The sequence below is a fragment of the Chiloscyllium plagiosum genome, unplaced genomic scaffold, assembly GCF_037043375.1.
Source record: "Chiloscyllium plagiosum isolate Xiang-an unplaced genomic scaffold, Cpla_swu_hap1 HiC_scaffold_1, whole genome shotgun sequence".
NCBI lineage: Eukaryota > Metazoa > Chordata > Chondrichthyes > Orectolobiformes > Hemiscylliidae > Chiloscyllium > Chiloscyllium plagiosum.
The window spans coordinates 166129262-166142090 of record NW_028270139.1 but is presented as its reverse complement, the minus strand read 5'-3'; positions in this window follow the sequence as shown (position 1 = coordinate 166142090).

Sequence of the window (12829 nt, the reverse complement as noted above, 5' to 3'; positions counted from 1 at the left end):
GGCAGGAGGTAAACACACACCCTGAGGATACAGAAGTAAGATAGAATAAAGCAAATTATAGGGAAATATGCAGACACAGTATTCGGTACCAAACCTAGTGCTGTCCCTGTCCTGGGAGTGTTCACTGGGGACTGTAGAGGGAGCCTTGCTCTGTATCTAACCCCAGTGCTGTCTCTGTCCGAAGAGTATTTCATGGGGGCAGTGTAGAGGGAGCTTTACTCTGTATCTAACCCTGTGCTGTCTCTGACCTGAGAGAGTTGATGGGGGCAGTGTAGAGGGAGCTTTACTCTGTATCTAACCACGTGCTGTCCCTGTCCTGGGAGTGTTTGATGGGGTCAGTGTAGAGGGAGCTTTACTCTGTATCTAACCTTATGCTGTCCCTGTCCTGGGAGTGTTTGATGGGGACAGTGTAGAGGGAGCTTTACTCTGTATCTAACCCCGTGCTGTCCCTGTCCTGGGAGTGTTTGATGGGGACGGTGTAGAGGGAGCTTTACTCTATATCTAACCTCGTGCTGTCCCTGTCCTGGGAGTGTTTGATGGGGACAGTGTAAAGCGAGCTTTACTCTGTATCTAACCCCGTGCTGTCCCTGTCCTGGGAGTGTTTGATGGGGACGGTGTAGAGATGGCTTTACTCTGTATCTAACCTCATGCTGTCCCTGTCCTGGGAGTGTTTGATGGGGACAGTGTAGAGGGAGCTTTACTCTGTTTCTAACCTCGTGCTGTCCCTGTCCTGGGGGTGTTTGATGGGGACAGTGTAGAGGGAGCTTTACTCTGTATCTAACCTCGTGCTGTCCCTGTCCTGAGAGTGTTTGATGGAGACAGTGTAGAGAGAGTTTTACTCTGTATCTAACCCTGTGCTGTCCCTGTCCTGGGAGTGTTCGATGGGGACAGTGTAGAGAGAGCTTTACTCTGTATCTAACCCCGTGCTGTCCCTGTCCTGGGAGTGTTTGATGGGGACAGTGTAGAGAGAGCTTTACTCTGTATCTAACCTCGTGCTGTCCCTTTCCTGGGAGTGTTTGATGGTGACTGTAGAGAGAGCTTTACTCTGTATCTAACCTCATGCTGTCCCTGTCCTGGGAGTGTTTCATGGGGACAGTGTAGAGAGAGCTTTACTCTGTATCTAACCCCGTGCTGTCCTTGTCCTGGGTGTCTTTGATGGGGACAGTGTAGAGGGAGCTTTACTCTGTATCTAACCCCGTGGTGTCCCTGTCCTGGGTGTCTTTGATGGGGACAGTGTAGAGGGAGCTTTACTCTGTATCTAACCCCGTGCTGTCCCTGTCCTGGAAGTGTTTGATGGGGACAGTGTAGAGTGAGCTTTACTCTGTATCTAACCCCGTGCTGTCCCTGTCCTGGGAGTGTTTGATGGGGACAGTGTAGAGGGAGCTTTACTCTGCATCTAACCCCGTGCTGTCCCTGTCCTGGCAGTGTTTGATGGGGACAGTGTAGAGGGAGCTTTACTCTGCATCTAACCCCGTGCTGTCCCTGTCCTGGGAATGTTTGATGGGGACAGTGTAGAGGGAGCTTTACTCTGCATCTAACCCCGTGCTGTCCTTGTCCTGGGAGTGTTTGATGGGGACGGTGTAGAGAGAGCTTTACTCTGTATCTAACCCCATGCTGTCCCTGTCCTGGGAGTGTTTGATGGGGACGGTGTAGAGGGAGCTTTACTCTGTATCTAACCCCGTGCTGTCCCTGTCCTGTGATTGTTTGATGCGGACAGTATAGAGAGAGCTTTACTCTGTATCTCACCCCGTGCTGTCCCTGTCCTGGGAATGTTTGATGGGGACAGTGTAGAGTGAGCTTTACCCTGTATCTAACCCCATGCTGTCACTGTCCTGGGAGTGTTTGATGGGGACAGTGTAGAGGGAGCTTTACCCTGTATCTAACCCCATGCTGTCACTGTCCTGGGAGTGTTTGATGGGGACAGTGTAGAGTGAGCTTTACCCTGTATCTAACCCCATGCTGTCACTGTCCTGGGAGTGTTTGATGGGGACAGTGTAGAGGGAGCTTTACTCTGTATCTAACCCCGTGCTGTCCCTGTCCTGTGATTGTTTGATGGGGACAGTGTAGAGGGAGCTTTACTCTGTATCTAACCCCGTGCTGTCCCTATCCTGGGAGTGTTTGATGGGGACAGTGTAGAGGGAGCTTTACTCTGTATCTAACCCCGTGCTGTCCCTGTCCTGGGAGTGTTTGATGGGGACAGTGTAGAGGGAGCTTTACTCTGTATCTCACCCCGTGCTGTCCCTGTCCGGGGAGTGTTTGATGGGGACAGTGTAGAGGGACCTTTACTCTGTATCTAACCCCGTGCTGTCCCTGTCCTGGGAGTGTTTGATGGGGACAGTGTAGAGGGAGCTTTACTCTGTATCTAACCCCCGTGCTGTCCCTGTCCTCGGAGTGTTTGATGGGGACAGTGTAGAGGGAGCTTTCCTCTGTATCTAACCCCGTGCTGTCCCTGTCCTGTGATTGTTTGATGGGGACAGTGTAGAGAGAGCTTTACTCTGTATCTAACGCCGTGCTGTCCCTGTCCTGGGTGTGTTTGATGGGGACAGTGTAGAGGGAGCTTTACTCTGTATCTAACCCCGTGCTGTCCCTGTCCTGGGAGTGTTTGATGGGGACAGTGTAGAGTGAGCTTTACTCTGTATCTAACCCCGTGCTGTCCCTGTCCTGGGAGTGTTTGATGGGGACAGTGTAGAGAGAGCTTTACTCTGTATCTAACCCTGTGCTGTCCCTGTCCTGGGAGTGTTTGATGGGGACAGTGTAGAGGGAGCTTTACTCTGTGCTGATATGCAAGAAAACCAACTTCAGCCAAAGGAACAACAGTTTCTACAGCATGGAAAGAGGGGCTGATGATTGGATTATGGTCGACATGGGGATACAATGGAGACATTTGGAACGGGTTCCCGGGGAAGTGGGACCGGTACAAACTGGCCAGGCCACACTTGGGCAGGACCGGGATGGATGTACTTTGGGAGGTGGGTGGGGTTACTTGGTGGAGTGGTTGCGGAGGGTTTAAATTGAATTGAATTTATTGTCATGTGTACCGAGACACAGTGAAAAGCTTTGTCGTGCGAGCAATACAGGAAGCTCACAGAGTTAAAGAACATAGATAAGTGAATAATAGGTAAACAGCGGCAAAAACAAAACAACAGGTACAGAGGAATGTTAAGAGTTTGTGAGTCCATTCAATATTCTAACAGCAGTAGGGTAGAAACTGTTTCGAAACCTGCTGGTGCATGTGTTCAGGCTTCTGTACCTTCTCCCTGATGGTAGAGGTTGTAGAAAAACATTGCCAGGATGGGATGGATCTTTGGGAATGCTGGCGGCCTTTCCTTGACAGTGGGCCTGGTGGATGGCTTCTATAGATGGGAGGTTGGCCTTTGCGATTGTCCGGGCCGAGTTCACCTCTCTCTGTAACCATCTCCAATCTTGAATGGTACAGGTAGTGATACATCCAGGCAGAATGCTCTCGATGACACATCTATAAAAGTTGACAAGGGTATCGTCATCATGCCAAATTTCCTCAGCTGTCTGAGGAAGAAGAGACGTTGTTGGGCCTTTGCATCCACATGAAGAGTCCAGGAAAGCTTGTTGTGGATGACTACTCCCAGGAGCTTGACACTCTCCACTCATTCCACCTCTGTGCAGTTAATGTATAGGAGGGGCATGAGTAACATCCCGCCAAAAGTCAACAATGACTTCCTTGGTTTTGCTGACATTGAGAGCTAGGTTGTTCTCAGTGCACCATTTTTCCAGGTCTTCCACCCCCTGTCTGTAGTCTGTTTCGTCGCCATCTGAGATTTGAGTAACTATGGTGGTGTCATCAGCGAACTTGTAAGTGGCATTAGTCTGGTATTTGGCGACACAGTCATGGGTACGTAGTGAGTACAGAAGGGGGCTGAGTATGCATTCCTGGGGTCTCCAGTGTTGAGTGTTAATGAGGATGAAATATTGTCCCCAACCTTCACTGATTGTGGCCTGTGGGTCAGGAAACTGAGGATCCAGTTACAGAGAGTGGGGCTTAGTCCGAGATCACTAAGTTTAGTAATCGGTCTCGAGGGGATACTAGTGTTGAAGGCTGAACTGTAGTGAATGAGTAGGATTCTTACATAGCTGTTCTTGGTGTCAAGATGTTCTAGGGAGGACTGAAGGGCAAGTGATATGGCATCTGACGTGGAAATGTTGTGGTTCTGTTCGCCGAGCTGGGAATTTGTGTTGCAGACGGTTTATCCCCTGTCTAGGTGACATCCTCAGTGCTTGGGAGCCTCCTGTGAAGCGCTTCTGTGATGTTTCCTCCGGCATTTATAGTGGTTTGAATCTGCCGCTTCTGGTTGTCAGTTCCAGCTGTCCGCTGTAGTGGTCGGTATATTGGGTCCAGGTCGATGTGTTTGTTGATAGAATCTGTGGATGAGTGCCATGCCTCTAGGAATTCCCTGGCTGTTCTCTGTTTGGTTTGTCCTATAATAGTAGTGTTGTCCCAGTCGAACTCATGTTGCTTGTCATCTGCGTGTGTGGCTACGAAGGATAGCTGGTCGTGTCGTTTCGTGGCTAGTTGGTGTTCATCGATGCGGACCGTTAGCTGTCTTCCTGTTTGTCCTATGTAGTGTTTTGTGCAGTCCTTGCATGGGATTTTGTACACTACTCATGCTGGGTTTTGCTCATGCTGGGTATCGGGTCCTTTGTCCTGGTGAGTTGTTGTCTGAGAGTGGCTGTTGGTTTGTGTGCTGTTATAAGTCCTAGTGGTCGCAGTAGTCTGGCTGTCAGTTTGGAAATGCTCTTGATGTATGGTAGTGTGGCTAGTCCTTTGGGTTGTGGCATGTCCTCATTCCGTTGTCTTTCCCTTCGGCATCTGTTGATGAAATTGCGGGGGTATCCGTTTTTGGCGAATACATTGTATAGGTGTTCTTCTTCCTCTTTTTGCAGTTCTGGTGTGCTGCAGTGTGTTGTGGCCCTTTTGAACAGTGTCTTGATGCAACTGCGTTTGTGTGTGTTGGGGTAGTTGCTTTCGTAGTTCAGGACTCGTCTGTGTGTGTGGCTTTCCTGTGTACCCTTGTGGTGAATTCTCCGTTCGGTGTTCTCTGTACCATCATGTCTAGGAATGGGAGTTGGTTGTCCTTTTCTTCCTCTCTCGTGAATCGGATTCCTGTGAGGGTGGAGTTGATGATCCGGTGTGTGTTCTCTATTTCCGTGTTTTTAATGATTACAAAGGTGTCATCCACATATCTGACCCAGAGTTTGGGTTGTATTTGCGGTAAGACTGTTTGTTCTAACCTTTGCATTACCGCTTCTGCTATGAGTCCAGAGATGGGTGAGCCCATGGGTGTGCCGTTGATTTGTTCATATATTTGGTTGTTGAATGTGAGGTGTGTTGTGAGGCACAGGTCCAGTAGTTTGAGTATGCCGTCTTTGTTGATAGGTTCCCCGTCTTGTTGTCTGTTCTGTATGTCCAGCAGGTTGGCTATTGTTTCTCTGGCTAGGGTTTTGTCGATAGAGGTGAACAGTGCCGTTACATCGAATGAGACCATAGTTTCTTCCTTGTCTATGTGTATATTTCTGATGATGTCCAAGAATTCCTGTGTTGACTGAATGGAGTGTCTGGATCCGCTGATCAGGTGTTTCAGTTTCTGCTGTAGTTCTTTAGCCAGTTTGTGTGATGGTGTCCCTGGTAGTGATACTATGGGTCTGAGTGGGATGTCTGGTTTGTGCACTTTAGGTCGTCCATAGAATCTGGGGGTGTTGTTGCTTTCAGATCTCATTCTTTGTAGGTCATAGAACATAGAACATAGAACAATACAGCACAGAACAGGCCCTTCGGCCCACGATGTTGTGCCGAACATTTGTCCTAGCTTAAGCACCTATCCATGTACCTGTCCAATTACCGCTTAAAGGTCACCAAAGATTCTGACTCTACCACTCCCACAGGCAGCGCATTCCATGCCCCCAAACCTGGTTATCTGTCCGTTTTTTTGTAGGTTCCTCAGTGTGTTGTTTATCCTATTGGTGAGCTGTGGGGTGGGGTCAAACTCCCTCTTTTGGTGGGTGTTGGTATCTGCAAGTAGTTGTTGTGCTTTTTGGATGTACTCTGCTTTGTCCAGGATGACCGTCATTCTGCCTTTATCTGCTGGTAGTATGATTATGTTCTTATCGTTTCTTAGTGATTTCAGTGCTTCCCTCTCCTTGGTGTTGAGGTTATGTGTTTGTCTTTTCCTTGTTATCAGGGGTACGATACTTTGTCTCACTGTTTGTTGTGTCTCTTCTGTCAGTCCATTGTTCCTGAGTGTGCATTCTAGTGCTGCTAGGAAGTCTGCTGTCTTGGCGTCCCTGTGGTTGTAGTTGAGTCCCTTGGCCAGTATTGTTCTTTCTGTGTCTGTGAGCTGTCTGTGGGAGAGGTTTCTTACCCAGGTGTGTGTTGTGGTGTCCTCGCTGTTGTGTGTTAGTTTGGACATTTTTTCTTTTAGTGCCGTTTTTTTGTGGCGTGTGGTCCTGTTCTGTCCTATGGTGACAGCCCGTTCTATGGTCTGGGTCCATTCCTGATTGGTGGTTTCTGAAATTAACGATTTTTGGCTCGCAATTTCTTGTCTGTATCTGTGAAGTCTGTTGTGAGCGTCTGTAATCATTACCTGGATCATCCTGAGTCCGTTCTGTCTGGCTGTGTCCCTGGCTTGTGGGTTGTTGACTGGCGGTCTGTATCTGACACTTGGTGGAAGGATTCGATTCTTTCAGCATTCATGCAGGAACTGGAGTTGTTCGTATGTGGCGCTTAGGTGTGACTACTGCGACCACTCGGACTCACAACAGCACACAAACCAACAGCCACTCTCAGACAACAACTCACCAGGACAAAGGACCCGATACCCAGCATGAGCAAAACCAGCATAGTATACAAAATCCCATGCAAGGACTGCACAAAACACTACATAGGACAAACAGGAAGACAGCTAACGATCCGCATCCATGAACACCAACTAGCCACGAAACGACACGACCAGCTATCCTTAGTAGCCACACATGCAGATGACAAGCAACATGAGTTCGACTGGGACAACACTACTATTATAGGACAAGCCAAACAGAGAACAGCCAGGGAATTCCTAGAGGCACGGCACTCATCCACAGATTCAATCAACAAACACATCGACCTGGACCCAATATACCGACCACTGCAGCAGACAGCTGGAGCTGACAACCGGAAGCGGCAGGGACAGACCACTATAAACACCGGAGGAAACATCAAAGAAGCGCTTCGCAGGAGGCTCCCAAGCACTGAGGATGTCACCTAGACAGGGGACGAAACGTCTGGAACACAAATTCCCAGCTCGGTGAACAGAACCACAACAACGAGCACCCGAGCTACAAATTAGATTACTTACAGTGTGGAAACAGGCCCTTCGGCCCAACAAGTCCACACCGACCCGCCGAAGCGCAACCCACCCATACCCCTACCTTTACCCCTTTAACCTAACACTACGGGCAATTTAGCATGGCCAATTCACCTGACCTGCACATCTTTGGACTGTGGGAGGAAACCGGAGCACCCGGAGGAAACCCACGCAGACACGGGGAGAATGTGCAAACTCCACACAGTCAGTCGCCTGAGTCGGGAATTGAACCCGGGTCTACAGGCGCTGTGAGGCACTGGGCCACCGTGCCGCCCACCAATCTTTGCACAAACTTTGAACTGACGTGGATCTGTTGGTCCGATAGGCAAATTGGAGTAGGTCAAGAGTAGTGGGGAGGCTGGAGTTGATTAATGCCATGAGCAGCCTTTCAAAGCACTTCATGACCATCGAAGTTAGGGTCACCGGGCGGTAGTCATTGAGACATGCTGCATGAGCCTTCAGTCAGTGTGGCAGGGGGATGGGAACCAGAGGAGGAGGGCAGTAGATGCAGAAATTGAGGCAGAGGTATAAACCGGGGAAAACATAACTAAGGAGAAGAATAACAGGCTGGGAAATGTTACTGAAAAGAGCAGGGGAGGTGGTCCCTGAAATGCATGTGTTTCAATGTGAGAAATATAATCAGCAAGGGAGATCAACTTAGAGTTTAGGATAGCACTTGGAATTCTGACATTGTTGTGATTACTGAGACAGGGCAGTCAGCTGAATGTCCCAGGATTTGGATGTTTCAGGTGTGATAGGAGGGGATGTAAATGGGATGGAAGAGTTGCACTACAGGAAAAGGAGTCTCTCACAGCTGGACTGAGGGAGGATACATCCGAGGACTCGTGCAACGAGGCAATATGGGTAGGAATCAAGATTAGGAAAGGGGAAATCACATGTGCTGGAGGTATACTACAGGCTTCCCAACAGCCAATGGGAGATAAAGGAGAAATTTCGTAGACAGATTTTGGAAAGATGTAAAAATAACAGAGTTGTTGCAATGGGTGATTCTAACTTTCCCTGTATTGAGTGGCACTCACTTCATGCTAGGGCTTGGATGGGGCCAAATTTGTAAGAATCATTCAGGAGGGCTTCTTGACACAGTACGTAAAGAGTTCAACCAGGGAAGGGATTATACCTGACCTGGCTTTGGCTCATGAGCCTGGCCAGGAGAGTGAAGTTTCAGTGGGGGAGCATTTCAGGAGTAGTGACCAAAACACCATGAGTTTTAAGATACTCATGGATAGGGATAACAGCAGTCCTCGGGTGATGGTGTTAAATTGGGGGAAGGTAAACTGCAACAATTTTAGGCAGGAACTGGAGAGAGTTGATTCGAGGCGGCTGTTTGAGGATAAATCTACATCAGACATGTGGGAGAATTTCAAATGGTAGTTGATAATAGTCATCAAGATGTACAGCATGGAAACAGACCCTTCAGTCCAACCCGACCATGCCGACCAGATATCCCAACCCAATCTAGTCCCACCTGCCAGCACCCGGCCCATATCCCTCCAGACCCTTCCTATTCATATACCCATCCAGATGCCTCTTAAATGTTGTACTTGTACCAGCCTCCACCACTTCCTCTGGCAGCTCATTCCATACATGCACCAGGCTCTGCAAGAAGAAGTTGCCCCTTAGATCCCTTTTATATCTTTCCCCTCTCACACTAGACCTATGCCCTCTAGTTCTGGACTCCCCGACCCCAGGGAAAAGACTTTGTCTATTTATTCTGTCCATGCCCCTCACAGTTTTATAAACCTCCGATGCTCCAGGGAAAACAGCCCCAGCCTGTTCAGCCTCTCCCTGTAGCTCAGATCCTCCAACCCTGGCAACATCCTTGTAAATCTTTTCTGAACACTTTCAAGTTTCACAACATCTTTTCGATAGAAAGGAGACCAGAATTGCACACAATATTCCAACAGTGGCCTAACCAATGTCCTGTACAGCCGCAACATGACCTCCCAACTCCTGTACTCAATACACTGACCAATAAAGGAAAGCATACCAAACGCCTTCTTCACTATCCTACCTACCTGCGACTCCACTTTCAAGGAGCTATGAATCTGCACTCCAAGGTCTCTTTGTTCAGCAACACTCCCTAGGACCTTACCATTAAGTGTATAAGTCCTGTTCTGATCTGCTTTCCCAAAATGCAGCACCTTGCATTTATCTGAATTAAACTCCATCTGCCACATCTCAGCCCATTGGCCCATCTGGTCCAGATCCTGTTATAATCTGAGGTAACCCTCTTCGCTGTCCACTACATCTCCAATTTTGGTGTCATCTGCAAACTTACTAACTGTATCTCTTATGCTCACATCCAAATCATTTCTATAAATGACAAAAAGCAGAGGGCCCAGCACCGATCCTTGTGGCACTCCATTGGTCACAGGCCTCCAGTCTGAAAAACAACCCTCCACCACCACCCTCTGTCTTCTACCTTTGAGCCAGTTCTATACCCAAATGGCTAGTTCTTCCGTGAGATCTAACCTTGCTAATCAGTCTCCCATGGGGAACCTTGTCGACCGCCTTACTGAAGTCTATATAGATCATGCCCACCGCTCTGCTCTCATCAGTCGTCTTTGTTACTTCTTCAAAAAAAACTCAATCAAGTTTGTGAGACATGATTTCCCACACACAAAGCCATGCTGACTATCCCGAATCTGTTGTATTGCAAGAGAAATAATAATTCCAAATGCATTTAAGATCACACATGGTGCAAACAGAAAGCAAGATTGGACATCTTGTAGAAGACAATTTCTAATTTTAAAGCAAGTCTCGATCTTAAGCAGTAAATCTGAGGCTGAACAAGTTAATACACAATGGTGTTCAATAGGTTCTATAGCACATGATGTTATTAATTACCAACATACTTTAAAAAGTACATATATTTTTGGAGGAAGCTTTAAAAACCTTCAATGGTTATTTCAATTGGACAACAAATAAACTTCTTGAATGAAGAAGATTTAACAGAAGAGTACAACGTCTGGAAGAATCTTAGACAATTTAATGAATTACTTCCAAATATTAGTAGAAAAATGTAAATTTGAAGCTTTGAAATTAAAATTCATAAGAGATAGAATTGGGGTTAGAATTCTTGATGAAACTTTGGCAGAGTACTTGCACTCCAAGGAAGGTTTGGTTTTGGGGAAAGCTATTAAAATTGTGTGGAAGAGTCAACAATGGTTTTAGGGAGAGGAAAACATGTTTGATCAGAGTTCTTTGAGGAAGTAACATATGTTGTGGGTAGGAGGGAAATCAGTGGATGCACTGTAGTTAGTTTGCCAGAAGAATTCAATAAAGTGCCACATCAAACTTTATTGCAGAAATCAACAGCTCAAAGTGTGGGGTGATATATTGGCTTGGTTGGCTAACTACAAGAATAGGGGAGGCATAAATGGATATCTTTCTGTTTGGCAACATCTAATGGGTAGTGTGTCACAGGGATCAGTTCTGGGGCCTCAACTCTTCACTATTTATCTCAGCCCCCTTTCCCTCCACATTCCTGATGAAGGGCACATGCCCAAAATGCCGACCCCACCCTCTTGCCCCCCCAGACGCTGCCTGACCTGCCCTACTCCCCTCCAGCGCCACACTTTGATTCAGACTCTCCAGCATCAGCAGTCCTATGTCAGTGATGTGGAGGAAGGGACAGAAGGTACAGTTACCAAATGTTCTGAAGTCACAAAGGCAGCGGGAAAGTAGATTGTGAAGTAAATAGGTTAAATAAATAGGAAAGATGTTCAAAACTGAATACATAATGTGGGCAAATATGAAACTGTCTTTTTTTTACATTCCCTACAGGGTCCACTACTTTTCATCATTTACATAAATGATTTGGATGCGAGCATAAGAGGTACAGTTAGTAAGTTTGCAGATGATACCAAAATTGGAGGTGTAGTGGACAGCGAAGAGGGTTACCTCAGATTAAAACAGGATCTGGACCAGATGGGCCAATGGGCTGAGAAGTGGCAGATGGAGTTTAATTCAGATAAATGCGAGGTGCTGCATTTTGGGAAAGCAAATCTTAGCAGGATTTATACACTTAATGGTAAGGTCCTAGGGAGTGCTGCTGAACAAAGAGACCTTGGAGTGCAGGTTCATAGCTCCTTGAAAGTGGAGTCGCAGGTAGATAGGATAGTGAAGAAGGCGCTTGGTATGCTTTCCTTTATCGGTCAGAGTATTGAGTACAGGAGTTGAGAGGTCATGTGTGGCTGGTTAGACCACTTTTGGAATATTGTGTGAAATTCTAGACTCCCTGGTACAGGAAGGATGTTGTGAAACTTGAAAGGGTTCAGAAAAGATTTACAAGGACGTTGTCAGGGTCGGAGTGTTTGTGCTACAGGGAGAGGCTGAATAGGCTGGGGCTGTTTTCCCTGGAGTGTTGGAGGGGCATGGATAGGATAAATAGGCAAAATCTTTTCCCTGGGGTCGGTGAGTCCAGAACTAGAGGGCATAGATTTAGGGTGAGAGGGGAATGCTATAAAAGAGACCAAAGGGGCAACTATTTCATGCATAGGGTGGTACTTGTATGGAATGAGCTGCCAGAGGAGGCTGGTACAATTGCAACATTTAAGAGGCATCTGGATGGTTTTATGAATAGGAAGGATTTGGAGGGATATGGGCCGGGTGCTGGCAGGTGGGACTAGATTGGGTTGGGATACCTGGTCGGCATGGACGGGTTGGACCGAAGGGTCTGTTTCTGTGCTGTACATCTCTATGACTCTATGAATGAATAATTTATTGTCAGATATATCTTATGAAAAGTATTCTGTCACCATAATCCAGCATCATTTTGAGATACAAAAGAAAAAAAAAGTACTTGAATAGAGTTCAGCTTCATTGGCAATGGTCCCAAACACTCCAAGCCAGAGGCAAGGTTCCCACTCTGGGCCTCTCACAGCCAGGAGTCCCTGCTCCGGGCCTACCACGGCCAGGGGTTCCCGCTCTGGGCCTACCACAGCCAGGAGTCCCTGCTCCAGCCCTACCACAGCCAGAAGTCCCTGTTCGGGACGTATCACAGCTAGGAGTACCCGCTCCGGGTGTATAACAGCCTGGAGTCCCCACTCTGGGCCTATCACAGCCAGGAGTCCCTGCTCCGGGCCTACCACGACCAGGGGTTCCCGCTCTGGGCCTACCACAGCCAGGAGTCCCTGCTCCAGCCCTACCACAGCCAGTAGTCCCTGTTCGGGACGTATCACAGCCTGGAGTCCCCACTCCGGGCCTATCACAGCCAGGAGTCCCTGCTCCAGCCCTACCACAGCCAGTAGTCCCTGTTTGGGACGTATCACAGCTAGGAGTCCCCGCTCCGGGTGTATAACAGCCTGGAGTCCCCACTCTGGGCCTATCACAGCCAGGAGTCCCCGCTTCGGGCCTACCACAGCCAGGAGTCCCCATTCCGGGCCTATGACAGCATGGAATCCCTGCTCTGCCACTGCTGCAGCCGATGCCCC